The 22,067-nt window shown below is 42.3% G+C and overlaps 1 protein-coding gene across 1 annotated transcript in view; it reads left to right on the top strand.

Moving 5' to 3' along the window:
* Positions 1-22,067, top strand: part of TRMT61A (tRNA methyltransferase 61A) — a 57,025-nt gene that overhangs the window by 34,287 nt on the left and 671 nt on the right. The window lies entirely within an intron of this gene.

The following is a 22,067-nucleotide window of genomic DNA, read 5'->3' as shown; positions in this document are numbered from 1 at the left end:
CCACGCAAGATCTAACACTGTGGTGTCAAAATGATCACAAGAACGGTGAACAAAAATCCCAGAACCATATGTGGGGACCTAGTGAATGACCTGCAGAGAGCTGGGACCAAAGTAACAAAGGCTGTCATCAGTAACACACTACACCACCAGGGACTAAGATCATGCAGTGCCAGACCTGACCTCCTGCTTAAGCCAGTACATGTCCGGGCCCGTCTAAAGTTTGCTAGAGAGCATTTCAATGATCCAGAAGAAGATTGGGTGAATGTCATATGATCAGATGAAACTAAAGTAGAACTTTTTGGTAAAAAGTCAACTCGTTGTGTTTGTAGGAGAAAGAATGCTGAGTTGAATCCAATGAACACCATACCTACTGTGAAGAATGGGGTGGGAACATCATGCTTTGGGGCTGTTTTTCAGCAAAGGGACCAGGACGACTGATCCATGTAAAGGAAAGAATAAATCGGGCCATGTATTGTGAGATTTTGAGTGAAAACCGCCTTCCATCAGCAAGGGCATTGAAGATGAAACGTGGCTTGGTCTTACAGCATGACAATGATCCCAAACACATCGCCCTGGCAACAAAGGAATGGCTTCGTAAGAAGCATTTCAAGGTCCTGGTGTGGCCCAGATGTCAACCCCATAGAAAACCTTTTGGAGGGAGTTGAAATCCCATGTTGCCCAGCGACAGCCCCAAAACATCACTGCTCTAGAGGAGATCTGCATGGAGGAATGGGCCAAAATACCAGCAATAGTGTGTGAAAACCTTGTGAAGACTTACAGAAAACGTTTGACCTTTAGTCATTGCCAACAAAGGGTATATAACGAAGTATTGAGATGAACTTTTGTTATTGACCAAATACTTATTTTCTATCACAATCTGCTAATAAATTCTTTAAAAATCAATGTGATTTTATGGATTTTTTTTCCCTCATGTCATAGTTGAGGTATACCTATGATGAAAATTACAGGCCTCTCATCTTTTTAAGTGGGAGAACTTGCACATTGGTGGCTGACTAAATACTTTTTTCCCCCACTGTATCATTCTTTCTATGCACTACATATGTACTTCTCATAGAGCTCAATGACCACCTTAACAGAAGCATTGCAAGCCTGATGACCTAGAAGACAAAACTGAAGCAAAGACTCCTTACTGCACGCTTAACTTATATCTGCGTATAACAGTACATATTCCATTCCTAGACGCATTGGGCTTTGTTCTAAAATGACTGTGTGGGCAGGGATGCAGTGTTTCTACACTGCTCAAAAAAATAAAGGGAACACTTAAACAACAGAATTAATTAAATTCCAAGTCAATCACATTTCTGTGAAATGACACTGTCCACTCAGGAAGCAACACTGATTGACAATCCATTTCACATGCTGTTTTGGAAATGGAACAGACAACAGGTGGAAATTATAGGCAATTAGCAAGACACCCCCCAATAAACGAGTGGTTCTGCAGGTGGTGACCACAGACCCCTTCTCAGTTCCTATGCTTCCTGGCTGATGTTTTGGTCACTTTTTAATGCTGGCAGTGCTTTCACTCTAGTGGTAGCATGAGACTGAGTCTACAACCCACACATAATGGTGTGGGGTGGCATTTCTTTGGGGGAGCTGCACAGCCCTCCATGTGCTTGCCAGAGGTAGCCTGACTGCCACTATGTACTGAGATGAGATCCTCAGACACCTTGTGAGACCATATGCTGGTCCGGTTGGCTCTGGGTTCCTCCTAATGCAAGACAATGCTAGACCTCATGTGGCTGGAGTGTGTCAGCAGTTCCTGCAAGAGGAAGACATTGATGCTATAGACTGGCCCGCCCGTTCCCCAGACCTGAATCAGATTAAGCACATCTTGGACTTCACGTCTCGCTCCATGCACCACAGACTGTCCAGGAGTTGGCGGATGCTTTAGTCCAGGTCTGGGAGGACATGTCTCAGGAGACCATCCGCCACCTCATCTGGAGCATGCCCAGGCGTTGTAGGGAGGTCATACGGGCACGTGGAGGCCACACACACTACTGAGCCTCATTTTAACTTGTTTTAAGCACATTACATCAAAGATGGATCAGCCTGTAGTGTGGTTTTCCACTTTTATATTGAGTGTGACTCCATATCCAGACCTCCATGGGTTGAGCAATATTTTGTAAAAATTCGTTTTGGTTCTAATTTTTAGAATCAGTCTCTGCGGTCTCTTCAGCTAGATTTTTTTTTTTAAATAGTTACTGTGTGTTGGGTTGCCAGTAGCAGCAGTACAGTATAGAACATGACTGACAGGCAGCAGAGATGTAGAGCTTAGTGGTAGTGTCAGCAGCCATATGGTATAGCACATTATGGGCAAGGTAGGATATGCACAGCTGTGTATGGCTATAAGCAGTGGCAGCAGCAGTACAGTATGGAACATGATGGACAAGGTAGGAGATGTATGGGTTAGTAGGCAATGTAGACCATTGTGATATATTGTGCAGGCCTAATGCCCATAATCAAATGACGATTATTGCGGATTGGGATATTTAGATTACGCCCTTGTCATTATTAGACCCACAGGATCTCTGCTGCAGCACGCACCTGTCATTACTGCACAGCGCAAACTTGCTCTGTGCGTAACGATGGGCGATACAGGGGGCAGAGCATCATGACGTTACTGCTCCGCCCTCATGATGTCACGCTCCGCTCCTCGTCACGGCCCACCCCCTCAATACAAGTCAATGGGAGGGGGCGTGGTGGCCGTCACACCCCCTCCCGTAGACTTGTATTGAGGGGGCGGGCCATGACGTCACGAGGGGCGGCCCCTATATTGCCCATCATTACGCACAGAGCTAGTTTGTCCTAAAATGGACAGCAGAGGTCAGCAGAGTGCACTGTGGTCGTAACATAAGAGAAATCCAAAAAGAAAAACCTTTCCTTTTATAATTTACAGCCCCTAAAAAGTACTGGAAGGATTAAGATTTTTTTTAATCGAAGTAATTCACAAATCTGTTTAAATGGGTACTCTCATTAAAACTAATTTTTGCTATTTCACTCATTTATGGTAAATAAAAAATATTTCTAATATACTTTAGTTTAAAAAAATGAAGTTTTCTATGTTTTATTTGTGCTTAAAGCTCAAGAGCACATTTTCTCCCATCTTATACACAGACTTTGGATCAAAGCCCAAACACAGGAAGTGCAGCCTGGAGTGCTGAGGGTGGTGTCCAACCAACAGCATATGGCAGTTAAGTGGGAGAGGAGCTATGATTGGATTAGGCTTAACACCCCCCTCCCCTCCCCCAGCACTCCAGGCTGCACTTTCTGTGTTTGGACCTCGGTCCTAAGTCTGTGTATAAGATGGTGGGAAAATGTGCTCTTTTTTTAAGCACAAATAAAACATAGAAAACTTCATTTTTTTTAAAAAGCAAAGTATATAAAAAATATTTCTTATTTACCATAAGGAGTGCAATAGCAAAAATTTATTTTAATGAGTTAGCCTTTAACTTTCTGGCACCAGTTGATTAAAAAAAGTTTTCCATGGGGGTACCCCTTTTAGGTGAAAATGGGCAGAGTCCTTAAAGGGCTGCCCGTCCGGGCTGCAAAATAAAAGGAAACACACTTTCTCTTACCTGCCAACGAGCCCCCGGAGCTCCGGTACAGGTGTTCGGTCCCCGGGCTGTATTCTTCTTACTTCCTGTTAGCCCGGCACGTCACACGGAGCTTCAGCCTATCACCTATAACTAACAAAAATACCCCCAGGAGGATCTATGGGCTACTAGAGCTATATAAACAACCTTGGGGATGTAAGTCCCCTCAGGGAAAACCCTGAATAAAGACCCTCCGGTCTAAAACTTAACTTTTAATATTTTCAAATAATAATTAAAGGTGCTCATTTGCAGCGGTGTCCCGCCTCGGCCAGTGAAAGGCTGAAGCTCCGTGTGACGTGCCGGGCTAACAGGAAGTAAGAAGGATACAGCCCGGGGACCGAACACCTGTACCGGAGCTCCGGGGGCTCGTTGGCAGGTAAAAGAAAGTGTGTTTTCTTTTATTTTGCAGCCCGGACGGGATAAAAGGAAAAAAGTGTGCACCGGAGTACTCCTTTAAGGATTTAAAGGGTGTGTTTCGTCCACTGAAATTATCCTTCGAGCCTGCATGAATTTCTGTCAGAACAAAGAGCACATTGTATTTTGACATTTAAATCAATCCGACATTTCCTACACTGCATATAGCGGATAACTGTTATCAGTCTGTAGGGCGTCTGCTGGTAACTCTGAGACCCTGTTATACACTGCCTGCGTCTTCTGGTGCTAGACAAGCTGTGTGTTCAGCTCTTTGTTTTGTAAATGGGTTTCAGCGTATTGGCTTTGTTCATACAGAGGGTGGTGGGATGCCTTCTGCTCAGAGATTTCAGCTGAATTCTACATGTAATGACCTGTGATCCTTCCACCTCCCACTCTGAAGTGTGTTCCCGTCCCCTTCCTACAATCGCTGTATGCCTGCCAATAATCATTGATGCTTGGAAAGAATTCACAGAAAGCTAAATATTCTGTTGGAGTTAGGTTTTATTGTTATTTCTGTTATTAAAGGGGTACTCCAGTGGAAAACAATTGTTTTAAAATCAACTGGCTCCAGAAAGCTACAGATTTGGAAAGAGGTGTCAGCAGAGAGCACTGTAGTTAGACAGAAAAGAACTTCCTCTGTAATATATAGCAGCTATTAAGTAATTAAGATTAAGATTTTTTTTTTATAGAAGTGATTTACAAATCTGTTTAACTTTCTGGCACCAGTTGATTTAAAAAAATATTTTCCACCGAAGTACCCCTTTAATTTTCTCTGTGAATGATGCAGGGAAATCCAGTTGAAATCAATAAGACTCTGCTGCAGCTGAATTTTGAGCTAAATATTTCCGCTTAATTCACCTCGGATATTCTGGCATGTAAATACAGGCTCATAGTTCTTTCTTTGTGTTCTAATCAATGATAGTGCCCTCCTGTTCCTCCCCATATTATTAGGGACCCAACTTAGTACTAGTGCCCCCTATATGCCTCACCCAGTAATAGTGCTCCTTTTGTGCCCCCACTTAGTAATATTGACCCCTATATGCCTCCACCCAGTAATCATGCTCCTGTTGTGCCCCCAATTAGTAATAGTGACCCCCATATGCCTCTACCAAGTATTTTTGCTCCCTTTGTGACCCCCACTTCGTAATAATGACCCCTATATGCCTCCACCCAGTATTTGTGCTCCCTTTGTGCCCCAACTAAGTAATAGTGCCCCCTTTTGTGTCCCTGAGCAAAAAATTTGTTATACTCGCCTATCCCCATTCTGGCAACAAGTTAATCAGGTGCGGTGCAATGATGCCATCAGGCTGCTGTCCTTCTGAGCTTGCCCTTGGTGCCTCATGGGTGCAGAAAAACCTATGAAAGTAAATGTCTTAAACCATATTTGCCAACAGTATCTGCGACCTATGGATGTGGATACAAACACAAATTCATACACTTAAGGCATGTACACACAGCAGAATCTCCGCCTGGAGTTATTCCGTGGAGTTATGCCATGAAATCCTTATTATTGACGGCAATGCAGTTCGCACTTAATTCCACCCAACATGTTCATTTTTTGGTGTGCACAATTTTCCACACCCATTCACCCCATTGCTAGATTAGTGCAGTAGAATATGTGAGAAGAATTTCTGATTCCGCACAAAGATTCCATAGTGAGAACAAACCCTTAAAGTGGTTTTCCCACCATTAGAAGTTAGGGGGATAAATGTCTGATCACAGGAGTAATGGAAGGGGGGGGGGGGGGAGAGAGAGAGTTAAGCCATCTAATGGTGGGACAATCCATTTTTTTTTGTTTTTAAATACAGCGCTTGGCTGGCACCTAAAATAGATTCCTTGCTGGGGCTATTATAAAGGTATACCTGTGGCACGTAAGTTCACTTCTGTGGCTGGCCTCAGTGGGCACCTTTTGATGACGACACTTTGTTGGCCACCTATGGGAGCATGACTTTGGCAGTCCCTAAAAACCTAACAAAGACTTCCACATTGTCCACCAACAACATCAAGGATCCAACAAATGGGTTACCAGCCCATCCAACCCTACTATTTTTTGTATAAGCGGCATCAGAGATGTTTGGCAGCCGCTTACTACCCTCATAGAGTAATTGTGGCTGAGCTGAAGATGCATGGTTATGGAAATGTAGTTTTGAAGATGACCCCCTCAACTCAAACATCTCCCAGCCCTTGGCTATCTCTGCATGTTGAAAATTGTAGTTTTGCAACAGCTGGAGGTCCACAGTTTGAAGACCATTGATATATATACTACTGGATGGATCTAGTGTAGATACTGCCAATCTGATAAGAAACTGTTGACTTTTTTTTTTTTCATAGCAACCAGCAGAATTGTGAATACAGCTCTGGACTGTAAGGGCTCGTTCACATTACCATCTGCCCCTGTAAATAAATGTCCGTTATCAATCCATTTGATCATTTTTAAATGGGTTGCAAAGGGCTAAAAGAATGCCATTGATGTCAATGGGATTTTTTTTTTTACAATCCTTTATTACACGTTTGCACCCATTTGCTTCCTGTTCCGTTTTTTTGTCGGGGAAAAGACGTTGCATGCAGTATTTTTTTATTCCCGTCAAAAATAACAGAATAGAAACTGATATAATAAATTTTACATTGAAGTCTATGGATAACAGATTGAAAACGGATGAGCCTTTAATGTCTCTGTTTACACCCGTTTTTTTCCAATCCGTTTTTGATCAGTTATTTCTTCTGAGCATGCTCAGAAGAGATGTGAGGAACCAGGAAGTAACCAGTCAAAAATAAAAAAACGAAAATAAACGAATAAAAAATGGCATCAGTTTGCATCCGTTTGTTAGTATGGTCCGTTTAGCAGCGGTATGGGAGACAACGGCCATGTGAACGAAGCCTTATACAGGTTACAACTATTCAATATTTACAGAATTCGTCAACTGTTTATAAAGATTGAACGTGTAAGAATGTCAGTGGTGGAGGCATCCTTTCAAGCTTTAGGCTATGTTCACATGGCAGAAATTCTTCATGGATTTGTGAAGTCCATGGCTGAATTAATTTGGCCGGAATTCTGCATCTTTCAATCATTGGCAGAATCTATGCAGAATTCTGCATGAATTTCGTATAAATCTTGAAATTTGTCCCCCACAGATCGCTTAGGGCTCATTCACAGAGGAAGTTGTGTAGTACTTTCCAGGCTGACCACAGTGCTCTCTGCTGACACCTCTGTCCGTGTCACGAAATGTTCGTGGTCAGCCTGGAAAGAACTACCCCTACCCCTTAATTCCCTGGTTGAACTTGATGGACATATGTCTTTTTTCGACCGTACTAACTATGTAACTATGTATGTATGTATGTATGTAACTACTAGCTGTAGTATACAGCTGCTAAGCACTGGAAGGATTAAGATTTTTAAAGGGGTATTTCGGGATCTAACATTTTATCCCCTATCCAATGGATCTCTATGTCCATAGAACACAGCTTTTATGTTATTACAGTAGAAGGATACATGAGGTTGACTATACAGCATTACATTATTCTTATAATAATGAGTATTAAGAGAAAACAAGTAATAGGTTATTAAACTTGTGGTGTCATAGGCGGGATACTTAAAGGGGTACACCAGTGGAAATATTTTTTCCCCAAATCAACTGGTGCAAGAAAGGTAAACAGATTTGTAGATTAAAAAGAAAAAAGGGGGTGTATGTGCAGCTCACAATCACAATACACACTGAGGTCAAACTAGGGCATGCAACTATACCCTAATTGCACAAAAAGACAAGCCAATAGAAAAAAGTTGCCCGGACCTTCTAAGTGAGTAAATGATGGTATGGATAATTGTATGGATAATTAAATGAGAAATATTAAATGAATGATTGTCTGGATCGTGCTTCAATGATAATAGTATAAACAGTTTAATAAGATAGGATAAATAGACTGTAGTTAGTTACTTCTCACAGGGCCCATGTGAGAAGAGCATATACAATAAAAACAACCTTTAGGTAATAATGTACATGAAAAATATAAAATGACAATAATACCAAAAATTAAGATAATGTTATGGCATGATAATATCACTGGCATATAGTGAGTGCAGCTGGTATTTAACCGCTAATATCTACGCACCCACTGCACAATATGTTCAACAATTTATGACAGTTTTCAAATGAATGTTACCGGTCCTTTAGGCAGCAGCCTGGGCAAAAAGCGCTGCTTTCACAGTGTGTGGATGGTGCCGGTACACTGCGCCCTCTGTGCAACGTCCCAGATGGTGTTGGTAAAGTCCAGTAAGGTCCTGGTAAGAGCGGAGGCGATTGGCGCTGGCAGGCGCCGGTGATTGCAGATCGCCAGGAGGACGTTGGCGCTGGCAGGCGCTAGAGATGGAAAGTCCTCACCGCTGGTTAGATGTAATCAGGGCCATACACTGGATACGAGGAGCTCACCTCGTGTTGTCGGCGTGTGACGTCAGCTGCTGCTGGAGCAGAGTTCGTTGCACTGGAGGTAGTTGGCAATGGTGGACCGGACTGATGTCGGACTGGAAGTGGTTTAAAAGCGATGAACCAGCCTTGGTGGATATGCACAATATATAAAATAGATATGCCAGTGATCATGCCCAAGTGGACTAGACGCGTTTCAGGGTTATTTAATGTAACCCTTTCCTCAGTAGTCATCCTGACGTCACACGCCGACAACACGAGGTGAGCTCCTCGTATCCAGTGTATGGCCCTGATTACATCTAACCAGCGGTGAGGACTTTCCATCTCTAGCGCCTGCCAGCGCCAACGTCCTCCTGGCGATCTGCAATCACCGGCGCCTGCCAGCGCCAATCGCCTCCGCTCTTACCAGGACCTTACTGGACTTTACCAACACCATCTGGGACGTTGCACAGAGGGCGCAGTGTACCGGCACCATCCACACACTGTGAAAGCAGCGCTTTTTGCCCAGGCTGCTGCCTAAAGGACCGGTAACATTCATTTGAAAACTGTCATAAATTGTTGAACATATTGTGCAGTGGGTGCGTAGATATTAGCGGTTAAATACCAGCTGCACTCACTATATGCCAGTGATATTATCATGCCATAACATTATCTTTTTGGTATTATTGTCATTTTATATTTTTCATGTACATTATTACCTAAAGGTTGTTTTTATTGTATATGCTCTTCTCACATGGGCCCTGTGAGAAGTAACTAACTACAGTCTATTTATCCTATCTTATTAAACTGTTTATACTATTATCATTGAAGCACGATCCAGACAATCATTCATTTAATATTTCTCATTTAATTATCCATACAATTATCCATACCATCATTTACTCACTTAGAAGGTCCGGGCAACTTTTTTCTATAGATTTGTAGATTACTTCTATTTAAAGGGGTATTCCGGGATCTAACATTTTATCCCCTATCCAAAGGATAGGGGATAAGATGTCTGATCGCGGGGGGCCTGCCGGTGGGACCCCCCGCGATCTCGCTTTAGCACCAGCATTGTATGCGTAGCTGCGTCTCCAGTTTCGGAAACCGGAGGTTTCTGAATCTGGAGACACAGCTACGCATACAAGATCCTGCAGCGAGATCGCGGGGGGTCCCAGCAGCAGGCTCCCGGCATCAGACATCTTATCCTTTTATCCTTTGGATAGGAGATAAAATGTTAGATCCTGAAATACCCCTTTAAATAGAAGTAATCTACAAATCTGTTTACATTTCTTGCACCAGTTGGGGAAAAAAACAATTTTGGAAAAAAACATTTCCACTGGAGTACCCCTTTAAGTATCCCGCCTATGACACCACAAGTTTAATAACCAATTATCATTATTTCTGCTAATATGTCTTGGGGCAACAATCGGCTGATTGGAAAGGTTTTGCAAACAAGCGTTGATCAGTTAGATCTGCACTCACTATCTGGGCTGTCAGTCTTTAGGCTTTATACTTAAAGGGGTACGCCGCCCCTAGACATCTTATCCCCTATCCAAAGGATAGGGGATAAGATGTCAGATCGCCGGGGTCCCGCTGCTGGGGACCCCGGGGATCACTGCTGCAGCACCCCGCTATCATTACTGCGCAGAGCGAGATCGCTCTGCACGTAATGATGGGCAATACAGGGGCCGGAGCATCGTCTTTACGTCACGGCTCCGCCCCTCGGGACGTCACGACCTGTCCCCGCCAATACAAGTCTATGAGAGGGGGCGTGGCGGTCGTCACGCCCCCTGCCATAGACTTGCATTAAGGGGACGGGCCATGATGTCATGAGGGGCGGAGCCATGACGTCACGCTGATCGGGGCCCCTGTATTGCCCATCATTACGCACAGAGCGAACTCGCTCTGTGCAGTAATGATGGCAGGGTGCCGCAGCGGCGATCCCGGGGGGACCGCAGCGATCTAACATCTTATCCCCTATCCTTTGGATAGGGGATAAGATGCCAGGGGCGGAGTACTCCTTTAATACTCGCACTGTTTAAGTTTTTATGTATTTCTCAATTTGCTTTCTTCCAAAAAGTACCGTTTCAGTCTACAGATTGTGGTACTGCAGCATGGCCATAGACAGGTTAGCCGTTGTTTCTCCAACCTCATAGTACAAACTGTTTAGCTTATTATATTTTTTCTATTGTTGATCTAGGTCACAGCACTTATAAAAGGTTTTGTACTTGGTGTTTTTCATCAGGAGAACAAAGCTGTGATATCCTAACAATAATTTCTTTGATTAATTCAGCTACAAATCTGAGGATTAGACTTTGATCTAAGTCCTTGCTTTTTATTTCAGATACATGTGGTCTGTTTCATTTTGTAGTAGATTTAGCTTTTGAGTTCCGTAAGCAAACCATACACCTTTGGAAAACAGATTCACCATAGTTAATATTAGATACTTTTGGACTATTGGTGCACTGTGTTATGTCGGAATATCCTTTCAGAAGTATTCTGTTGTATTTGATTCATATTCCCAAGATGCGACCGGAATGGGCCTTAGTATTCCAAGGTAGATATTTCCACAAAATGTCTGCACCCATGGGATTTGACAATTTATCCTCACCATAGTCATATGTAAGGTTAAATACAAAGGTAGGGAGAGGTCTCTGTTATGCTAACAAAGCAGCTGACCAAAGAAGGCCATAGCCATTGATCAGTATCCCACTCTAGTGTATAGTATAGTTACAAAATAAGGTGAATAGCAATGTATTTGAATATGGAGGAAAAAATATCCAAATATCCATATGTTGCCATTTTTAGCATCTGCACAGGATGAAAGAACAGCTGCAGAGCTATATAATGCACCGTAATCCTTTTATAAGGAACGAATAGGCCAATTGACTCTGGAACACCATAACAGTTCCCTGCCCGGTAAGGAAGGAGCTGAAATGTGCACCAAACAGTTAATCACCAGAAGAACATACAAAGGTGAAGTTTCCAACAAAGTATCAAGAAAAAATAAAGGATCACTATCTCCAAAAGAACACAGCGCTATTAGAAGTATTATCAGATAGAAGAGATCCAGCCAGCAACATTCTCAACAATAACATAATAAAGCCCCAAGAGTTATGATAAGGAACAGCATGCAGTAGGGATCCTCAAAAAAAAAGCCCATGATACCAAACAGTAATATGAATTTAAATAAGAATTTCATAAAGCAGGACATAGTCATTGCAAACAAAAGTATCCTGGTGAAAAATATAAAACTGCACCCATCTCTATGATAGAGATAGAAAGCGCTCCATAGGGTAAATAACAGCAGCATAGGTTTGCTATGGCGATTTTTCTCCTGCTCTGTACAGTTCCTGAAACGGGCATCAGGTGTCAGCAGAGAGCACTGTGGACAAGACAAAAAAGAAATTCAAAAAGAAAATAATTTCTTCTGTAGCATACAGTTGCTAAAAAGTACTGGAAGCGTAAAGATTTTTTAATAGAAGTAATTTACAGATCTTACAAAAAAGGTTGCAGCAGCACTCTTGGTCAAAAATGGAGTCTCAGCGCACTTTTTGATCAAAAAGTGTCCCCCCCCCCCCATCCACCACGCGGAGGTGGCCTCATTTTGGATGGGACCCTAACACTCTCACCTCTGCTGGGCATATAGCCTCTAACTGGGTGACATGCTTGGATCCATTATCAATTTAAAATGGCTCCTGTGAAAAAGAGGAGGGGTGCACGGCTACAGAGGGTGCCATTCCCCCCTAAGTTGCACAAAAAAACAAAAAGAAAATAGCCAGCACAACTACCAAATACGTGGGTGCACGCTGCTGTGGAAAATAGAGTACAGTAACCCCCCGACCTACGATGGCCCCGACATATGTTAAAATCGACATACAATGGCCTCTCGGGGGCCATCGAATGTCGATGTCAGCATCGACATACGATGCTTTTATATGTCGGGGCCATTGCATTAACTGCTATCAGACAGCGCAAAATGCTTAAGCTACTGTCGGATAGCAGTTTAAGCATCCCGGACAGGTTCTCTTACCTATCCCCACTGCTCCGGGTCCACTTTGCGATCCTCCGGCATCTTCTGCATCTTCTCCAGGGTCCGGTCCTCGCTTTCCGGCGTCATTATTACGTCACTACGCACGCCATGCCGGCGCAGCAGCGTAATAACGTCACCAGAAAGCGAGGCCCGGACCCTGCAGAAGATGCGGAAGAAGCCGGAGGATCCCGAAGAAGACGCCGGAGCAGCGGGACAGCTTCGGGAGCCCCTTGGACAGCATTGGGATTGGTGAGGACGCGGTCCGGAGCGGCGGGGACAGGTGAGTATAACTTCCTATACTTTACATTGCACGGATCCCACAACATACGATGGATTCGACAAATGATGGGTCGTTTGGAACGAATTACCATCGTATGTTGAGGGACCACTGTATACAAAAAAGAAGGTTGCAGCAGCACACTTGGTCAAAAAATGGAGGCTCTCAGCGCACTTTTTGATCAAAACGTGTCCCCCCATCCACCACGTGGAGGTGGCCTCATTTCGGATGGGACCCTAACATACATTCTGAGCCTAAAACTCATAACACTCACCTCTGCTGAGCATATAGCCTTTGACTTTTGACAAAGAGTACTGCTGCAACCTTCTTTTTTTGTATACGGTACTCTGTATTTGCCACAGCAGCGTGCACCCGTGTATTAGGTAGTTGTGCTGGCTATTTTTCTTTTTTGTTTTTTAATTTATAAATCTGTTTTTAACTTTCTGGCAACTGTTGATTAAAAAAAAAATCCACTGGCGTACCCCTTTAACCCCCTTAAGGACCAGGCCATTTTACACCTTAGGACCAGAGCGTTTTTTAGCATATCTGACCACTGTCACTTTAAACATTAAAAACTCTGGAATGCTTTTAGTTATCATTCTGATTCTGACACTGTTTTTTCGTGACATATTCTACTTTATTTTGGTGGTAACTTTTCGGCGTTACTTGCATCCTTTTTTGGTGAAAAATCCCAAAATTTCATGCAAATTTTTAAAATTTTGCATTTTTCTAACTTTGAAGCTCTCTGCTTGTAAGGAAAATGGATAATCCCAATACATTTTATTTTTATTCACAAATACAATATTGTCCACTTTATGTTGGCATCATAAAATGGACATATTTTTCTTTTTGAAAAAATTAGAGGGCTTCAAAGTAAAGCAGCAATTTTCAAAAATGTCATGAAAATTGCTAAATCTGAAGGGACCGATGTTACAGAACTACAACTCCCAGCATGCCTGGGGAGTCTAGCCATGCTGAGAATTGTAGCTTGGAAACATCTGGAGGGCTACCGTTTGGGCACCACTCTCCAAACTGTGACCCTCCAGATGTTGCAAATACTACAACTCCCAGCATGCCTAGACTGCCCAGGGTTGTAGTTCTGTAACATCTGTCCCTTCAGATTTTACAACTCCCAGCATGCTGGGAGTTGCAGTTTGGCCTTCCTAGTGGTTGCCACAGTAAAGGTCACTTTACTTTCACTTTCAATTCCCCCCCTCCCCCACAGTAGTTTCCCTACCTGACCCAGGATCCAGCAGTCTCCAGCAACGATCGGGGTCTCCAGGCATCTTCTCCTGCAGGTACCGACCTCCATCTTCTTCCCACGATCCCCTCGACATCCAGGGGTGGGCAGAACAGGGGGTGCCATGGTAACCCACTGTCCTGCTCTGCCATTGGTCAGAATCTGACCAATGGCAGGGGATAGGAGGAAATCGCAGCATTGCGACTTAACTCTTACCCTTCAGGATGATCTGTGCTGTCACTGACAGGTCAGATCATCACAATTTTCCGGGTGATCGGGTCACCAGAGACCCGATCAGCCCGGAATAGGAGAAAATGGCATGTCTGAATTGACATGCCATTTTCTGCGATCGCCGACATGGGGGGGGTCCCGGGACCCCCCTCGGCATTTGAACGGCATGCCTGCTGAAGGATTTCAGCAGGAATGCCGTTCCGATATCTGCCTGACGTGCGGCAGAGACCGGAGAAACACCAGGACGTTCTGGAACGTCCTTGGTCCTTAAAGCCCAGGGTGCGGGGACGTTCAAGAACGTCCTTGGTCCTTAAGAGGTTAAATAGTATGGTGTTAACCATTTCACTGACCAATATGGCTGTGCAGACTTTACATAAAATAACTAAATTTTTCTAACTAATTATTAAGAATATATAAATAAATACATTCCTGCATATAAAAAGTGTGTATAAATAGATATAAAGATGAGAATATAAAATAAAGTATGTTATCGGACATTTATAATAAGCTGTTGGTAACGGTTCGCGACGTTTTCAGGTATCATTTCAAGTATGATCAGGGACAAGGAATCCATATTATTAGCATGAACAGTTGTAAAGTTTCATGAGAGACTATGTAATAGAAATTAATTTTTGATGTTGGGTCTATGTTTGCACATGCAAATGTCTGAACAGTGCGGCCAACGTATTGCAGCCGACAGCTGCAGGAAATTAGGTAAATCGCAAAATGGGTATCACCGCTTACTGTATGGACAATAGGGAACATTGAAGAAATTCTCTATTGTCCATACAGTAAGCTGTGATACCCATTTTGCAATTTACCTCTTTTCCTGCAGCTGTCGACTGCAATACGTTGGCCGCACTGTTCAGACGTATGTATGTGCAAACATAGACCCAACATCAAAAATTTATTTCTATTACAAAACCTCAAACTTTAGGTGAAGAATAAATGACATAAACTGGTGAACGGTCACTGCTGTCAAAAGTATGTTACGGACTGGGTAACAATGTAAAATAGTGGTATGAAGGTGCGCGAGTTGGTGATGGGACACAGATGTATAGTTGTATAGGGGTAGGTGTGTTTTGGAGGTACTTTACAATTAGTGTTACATATCAATGAAAAAAAATCCTCCAAGGAAAGTGGAATTCAGGTGCCGAAGGACCAGACAAGGTGGAGACAGTAAAACATTTATTCCCAGTATGCAACTCGTTTCGCGCATGTGCGCTTCATCAGACATATCAATGACAGTCCCCGATTTATTCACTGTAGCCTGATCACTGTGACAGGCTACAGCAGCACACAGATGCTGTTTTTGTTACACTGCTGCACATCTCTTCTTTTTACATGGTTATGGTCAGTGAATGCAAGATCAGAATTACTGACAGGCTACAGATTCAGGGAAACAAGGCACAATTATTTTAATAATGACTCTTACGCCAATTTTGTACCAATCAGCTTGGCTAAAGCTCCCAATTTGGGAAAGAGGCGTATGAACCATATAGACTTGTGCAGCATCTGATTTCAATGCAAATAATTCATTGTTTGTACAAGAAAATAAGCTTGGAGTTGCAGAAAATGAAGGTTTACAGTTACCTTTTCTCCTCTTTTTGTTATGCATTAGTTGTCTGTGGGTGAAGAATAGTTATTAGATGCCTCCATATTTATGAAGACTGGAGCGATGCGCAGACTTACAATGCTTTCTGAATTCTTCATTTCTTGGTTTGTTTTTTATGCAATTCTAATTATCCTCTGGTAATAGACAACTGAGCTCCAGATTCATTGCGGCGCTGGCAAGAAAAGTAATCACGCGCTCATACATAGTTATATTTACAGGACATGCTGCAGCAAAGCAGAGCTGATATTATTCATTTAAAGCTGAAATTATGTTAAGGAAAAATCCTATCAAAATGAAAAGGCGTTGAAGAGCGTAAGCTGAGTTCACACTGCATTTTCCCACTAAGTTTAGCATATATGTCAAAAAAGCTTCTGATATTTTAATGCTGAATGTTAGACAGAGGCCAAAAGAGTATTCTTGTTACCTCCGTCTGGCCATGATGTCACTGTAAAAGTGAAGTATGGAATATTATAGTAGATGCTCTTTTCATAGCTTGGACCCTGTATAGTAGATGTTCTCTTCATAGACCCTGTATAGTAGATGTTCTCTTCATAGGTGTGACATTGGACAAGATAAAAAGTTAAACCCTGTCCACAGAATAGGAGATAACTAGCTGATTGGTGGGGATGCTTGGACCCCCGGTGAAGAATGGAGGTCTGCTATCCCCCCATGTTATTGAAGCGGCAGCATGAATTCTTGACTGACTGCCTGCCTGCCTTCCTACTACTGAAGTTTCTCATTCTGAAAATCTGCTCAGATTTATCCTGTATACAATACAGGAATATGGGTGCACTACTGTGGTAGATTTAAACAATGACATTGGCTATCCCTCAACACTGATGTTAAAATTGAGACATTAGCCAGTATATCCTTATATGAAGGACACACCAGAGCCCGCACACCAACGCCAAGGTTTCTCAAGATGGTGCGGGACCTACGCTAATCCTACCTGTGCTTGATAAGCAAAACGGGCCAGTGGGCAATTACGGCAGCATTCGGTCGACTCACAACTTCCTCCCAGATACGCTCCAGCGTGACTGAGCACACATGCAATGGGAGGAGGGAGGCAAGCTGCAAGCCCCACCTGAGTTGGCTAATATGGGTGCCTGGCCTCACAGGTGCTACCTTAATGCTGCATTGAAGATATTAAAGTCGCATTTATTTTGGAGTTCATCCTCCATTGTATGCATTTTTATGCTGGGGATCGCCCTTAGCAACTGACTACAAGGGCAGGATCTGCTCCCCCAGTATAAATGCACAACCGCATCTGGGGTTGAGCACCTCCAGCCATTTGAGACCACGTTTTTGTTGTTTGTTTACATTTTATACTTGGAGGTGTATAAACTCCAAAATAAATGCGCCTTGAATATCTTCAAGGCAGCATTAAGGTAGCACCTGTGAGGCCAGGCACCCATATGAGCCAACTCAGGTGGGGCTTGCAGCTTGCCTCCCTCCTCCCATTGCATGTGTGCTCAGTCACGCTGGAGGGTATCTGGGAGGAAGTTGTGAGTCGACCGAATGCTGCCGTAATTGCCCACTGGCCCCTGTTTTGCTTATCAAGCACAGGTAGGATTAGCATAGGTCCCGCACCATCTTGAGAAACCTTGGCGTTGGTGTGCAGGCTCTGGTGTGTCCTTCATATAAGGATACACTGGTGAATGTCTCAATTTTAACATCAGTGTTGAGGGATAGCCAATGTATTGTTTACATCTACCACAGTAGTGCACCCATATTCCTGTATTGTATTCTAATTGTTACACATCCACACCGTTTATCTGGTGTAGGATTCTATTGTGGCACTTGTAGTCCGCTGTAGGCATCCTCCATTGTATGCATTTTTATGCTGGGGATCGCCCTTAGCAACTGACTACAAGGGCAGGATCTGCTCCCCCAGTATAAATGCACAACTGCATCTGGGGTTGAGCACCTCCAGCCATTTGAGACCACGTTTTTGTTGTTTGTTCAGATTTATCCTGTGTCTGCAAGACAAGGCAGTAAAAGTCTATGAAGGGGCGGAGGGCTCCGCCCATCAGATCTCGGAGAGCTACAAATTAGTGATGAAGCCTGCAGAGCAGAAATCTGTTAAAAATACCTAATACGAGTTAAAGGTTTAATGCCCAGAAATAGTGTTGTTCCTCATATATATATATAATATATACATACATACAAAGGGAAAATTATACTGAAAAGTCACCTGAAAATAAAAATAAAAAAGGAAAAAGTATACTGCACAGTATTCTTTTTTATGGTTTGCAGCTATAAAATGGCCCAGTTGGTATACCATGCAAAATTAGGCCAAAGTGGCACTTTTTAGCCCTTTATCCAGGTAATGGAGGCTATGGATACGTACACCAGCATACAATAAACTAGCCTTACAATGGTGTCAGTTATCACTAAAATTCACTGCCTAGGATAGCAATGGATTTACAATTTACAATTCATTTGTTTACACTGCTACAGCCATGTACGTGGCTTGGGGGAGAAATGTTTTCACTTTCCTCTGAGTTATTGTCCATTTTGTGACAAAGAAAGCCTAATACAGGAAAATTAAAAAATCTAGAAAATAATTCAATATAGTAAATTGAAGCCTTGTACATTCATTTGTTTGTTGCCTTTCCAGTTTTCTTTTACTACATTAGAAAACTCTGTGTATGGAGTGGGGGTGCCATCAATTAACATTGGTGGGTAACTGAATTAAAGAATATCTTTTATAATCACATGATGGAATAATGCTGTCAGAGATTTTCCATGCAGAGATTTCCCTGTGTGAACATAGCCTTAAGAGCCATTCACGCCAATCTTTGGCCACATATTGAAGCATACATCAGCAACCTGTTAAAGCTGGAAGCTGACATACATCACAACTTCTTTCCACACGCCCATTGACTTTAATAGTATACTTCTACGAGTGGTCAGAAATGTGGTGCAAATGGGACCTTACTCTGGAGGACCATGCATTACATGGGTAGTCCATAACATTTTTCTGCATTGTCATCAAAGGGAAAGGAAATAATCAGTGGAAGTAGAAAAAATATGTAGTGCAGCTCACAATTAACCCCTTAAGGACGCAGGACGTAAATGTACGTCCTGGTGCGGTGGTACTTAACGCACCAGGACGTACATTTACGTCCTGTACATAACTGCGGGCATCGCAGCCAGGGACCCGCCGGCAATGGCTGACTCCCGCGATCTCGCAGGCGTCCGCCATTAACCCCTCAGATGACGGGATCAATACAGATCCCGGCATCTGCAACAGTACGCGATTTCAATGAATGATCTGATCGCCCGCAGCGCTGCTGCGGGGATCCGATCATTCAGAACACCGCACGGAGGTCCCCTCACCTGCCTCTGTCCGGCTCCCGGCGTCTTCTGCGCTGGTCTGAGATGGAGCAGACCAGAGCAGAAGATGACCGATAACACTGATCTGTTCTATGTCCTATACATAGAGCAGATCAGTATTAGCAATCATGGTATTGCTATGAATAGTCTCCTATGGGGACTATTCAAGTGTAAAAAAAAAAAAATTTAAATTTAAAGTAAAAAAAAAGTGAAAAATCCCTTCCCCCAATAAAAAAAGTAAAACGTCAGTTTTTTGCTATTTTACCCCCAAAAAGCGTAAAAAATAAATTTAATAGACATATTTGGTATCGCTGCGTGCGTAAATGTCCGAACTATTAAAATAAAATGTTAATGATCCCGTACGGTGAACGGCGTGAACGTAAAAAAAAAGTCCAAAATTGCTACTTTTTTTATACATTTTATTTAAAAAAATTCTAAAATGTATGAAGTTTTTTATATGTAAATGTGGTATCAAAAAAAGTACAGATCATGGCGCAAAAAATGAGCCCTCATACCGCTGCTTATACGGAAAAATGAAAAAGTTTATAGGTCATCAAAATAAAGGGATTATAAACGTACTAATTTGGTTAAAAAGTTTGTGATTTTTTTTTTTAAGTACAACAATAATATAAAAGTATGTAATAATGGGTATCATTTTAATCGTATTGACCCTTAGAATAAAGAACACACATCATTTTTACCGTAAATTGTACGGCATGAAAACGGAACCTTCCAAAATTAGCAAAATTGCATTTTTCTTTTTAATTTCCCCACAAAAATAGTGTTTTGGTTGCGCCATACATTTTATGATATGAGTGATGTCATTACAAAGGACAACTGGTCATGCAAAAAACAAGCCCTCATACTAGTCTGGCGATGAAAATATAAGAGTTATGATTTTTAGAAGGCGAGGCGGAAAAAACGAAAATGTAAAAATTTAATTGTCTGAGTCCTTAAGGCCAAAATGGGCTGAGTCCTTAAGGGGTTAAAATAAATCACAGGTCAAAATGGATATTCACCTATACCTTAGGTGTAATAAACAGAACTGTATACCCCAAAAAGTATATATGTCCAAACCTCAAGGATTTCACCAATCAACCTGGTACATGACTATTTTATGAATTTTTTTTTTTTAATAGGAGACCGTGCTTCAAATACATATGAATTTTATTTAAAATGGTAATAAAAAATATATGCCCAAATATAGGGAATATGCCTACACAGGGCTGTTGTGCAGGGATGGTATATAAAAATCCAATGATATAAAAGAATCTTATTTTACAGACACACACTGCTGAATAGGTTAAATATTGACTCTTCTCTCTTTCAAAAATACAGTATGCCGCATACTTCGGTAATTTGATAATCCGGTATATATAGTAAAGTCCTGCACTAGTTAGTTTGCCCATATTTAATGTAACAGTGGGTTCATAGTAGCTCCATAGATGAGAACTGCCGGATACACTTCTTCCATTTGAATCCCACTGTTAAGTAAACTAGTGCGGGACTTTACTATTATATGCCGGATTATCAAATTACCGGAGTATGCAGCATACCGTGTTTTTGAAAGAGAGAAGAGTCAATATTTAACCTATTCAACAGTGTGTGTCTGTAAAATAAGATTATTTTATATTATTGGATTTTTATATACCATCCCTGCACAATGGCCCTGTGTAAGGATATTCCCTATATTTGTGCATATATTTTTTATTACTATTTTAAATAAAATTCGTATGTATTTGAAGCACGGTCTCCTATCAAAATAATTTTCATAAAATAGTCATTTACCAGGTTTACTGGTGAATTCCTTGAGGTTTGGATAAATATAATTTTTGGGGTATACAGTTTTGAAATTAAATAATCAATTCAACACTTGCCACCAGGTTGCCCTATGGCCACTTGGAGGTTTAGCAGAGGAACACCCTGAGATTAATTTAAAGGGGTATTCCGCTGCTATACATCTTATTCCCTATCTAAAGGATAGGGGATAAGATGTCTGATGCAGGGGTCACACTGCTGTGGGAAGAAACGCCGGGTTCCCGCGGCAGTGCTCGTGATGTAACTCCACGCCCCCTTCATTCATGCCTATGGGGGGGCGTGTTGGCAGACACGCCCCTCCCATAGGCATGAATGAAGGGGCATGATGTCACAAGGAGGCGTGGCTGTGATGTCACGATCACGACCTCCGGCTCAGAGTGTTCGGAACAAAATGTTCAAAATGCTGGAGCTCTAGAGTATCCCCTTAAAGGGGTGGTCAAGTTTAGATGTTTCTGGGTTAATAATGGTTGAGGAGAAGCAGTGTTAAGATCCATGCTCCCCCCCCTAGTTCTAGAGATTGATTGGGGTCTTAACACCCAGACCCTGATAAAAACTTTTGACATGTCCTTAGGACATGTCAATTTTTTTATTTTATTTAAACATAGGTGCCTTTTTTTTTTTTTTTTTTTTTTTTTTTTTTTTTTGTCGAGGCACTGCACAGAAATTACACAATTTCAGACAGTTTTTTCCCCAAACGTTACAACTGATTGGTGAGGATCAAAATTGGCAAGAGAAAATAATTACGGCAGTTCCTGTCTTACTCCGCACTCCAGGCCCGCACTCGTTCTAAAAGGGGAGGGGTTTATAGAAGGCGCTGAGCTGATCATCCCACCTGCATTTCCTGATTTTTGTCTCCGCCCCTCTGCTGCAGGAAACAGGATGGCAGGCAGGACCAGAAGGAGGACCCCTAGTGGCCAAATGACGAGTACCATTTAAGGTCAAACCTTTCAAAGAAAGTCTAAAGCAAGCAAGCCACAGACTTAGAAGCAGCAATATGGTTTCCTTTACATATGCTGATAGTAAATGCTTTGATCATGTCAGAAGTTTCTCTGTGCCCTAAACATCATAAGAATTAACCCTTAATGC

This window comes from Hyla sarda, chromosome 11, assembly GCF_029499605.1.
Source record: "Hyla sarda isolate aHylSar1 chromosome 11, aHylSar1.hap1, whole genome shotgun sequence".
Lineage (NCBI taxonomy): Eukaryota > Metazoa > Chordata > Amphibia > Anura > Hylidae > Hyla > Hyla sarda.
Note: the sequence above shows the minus strand (reverse complement) of the source record. Positions and strands in the feature narration are given on the sequence as shown.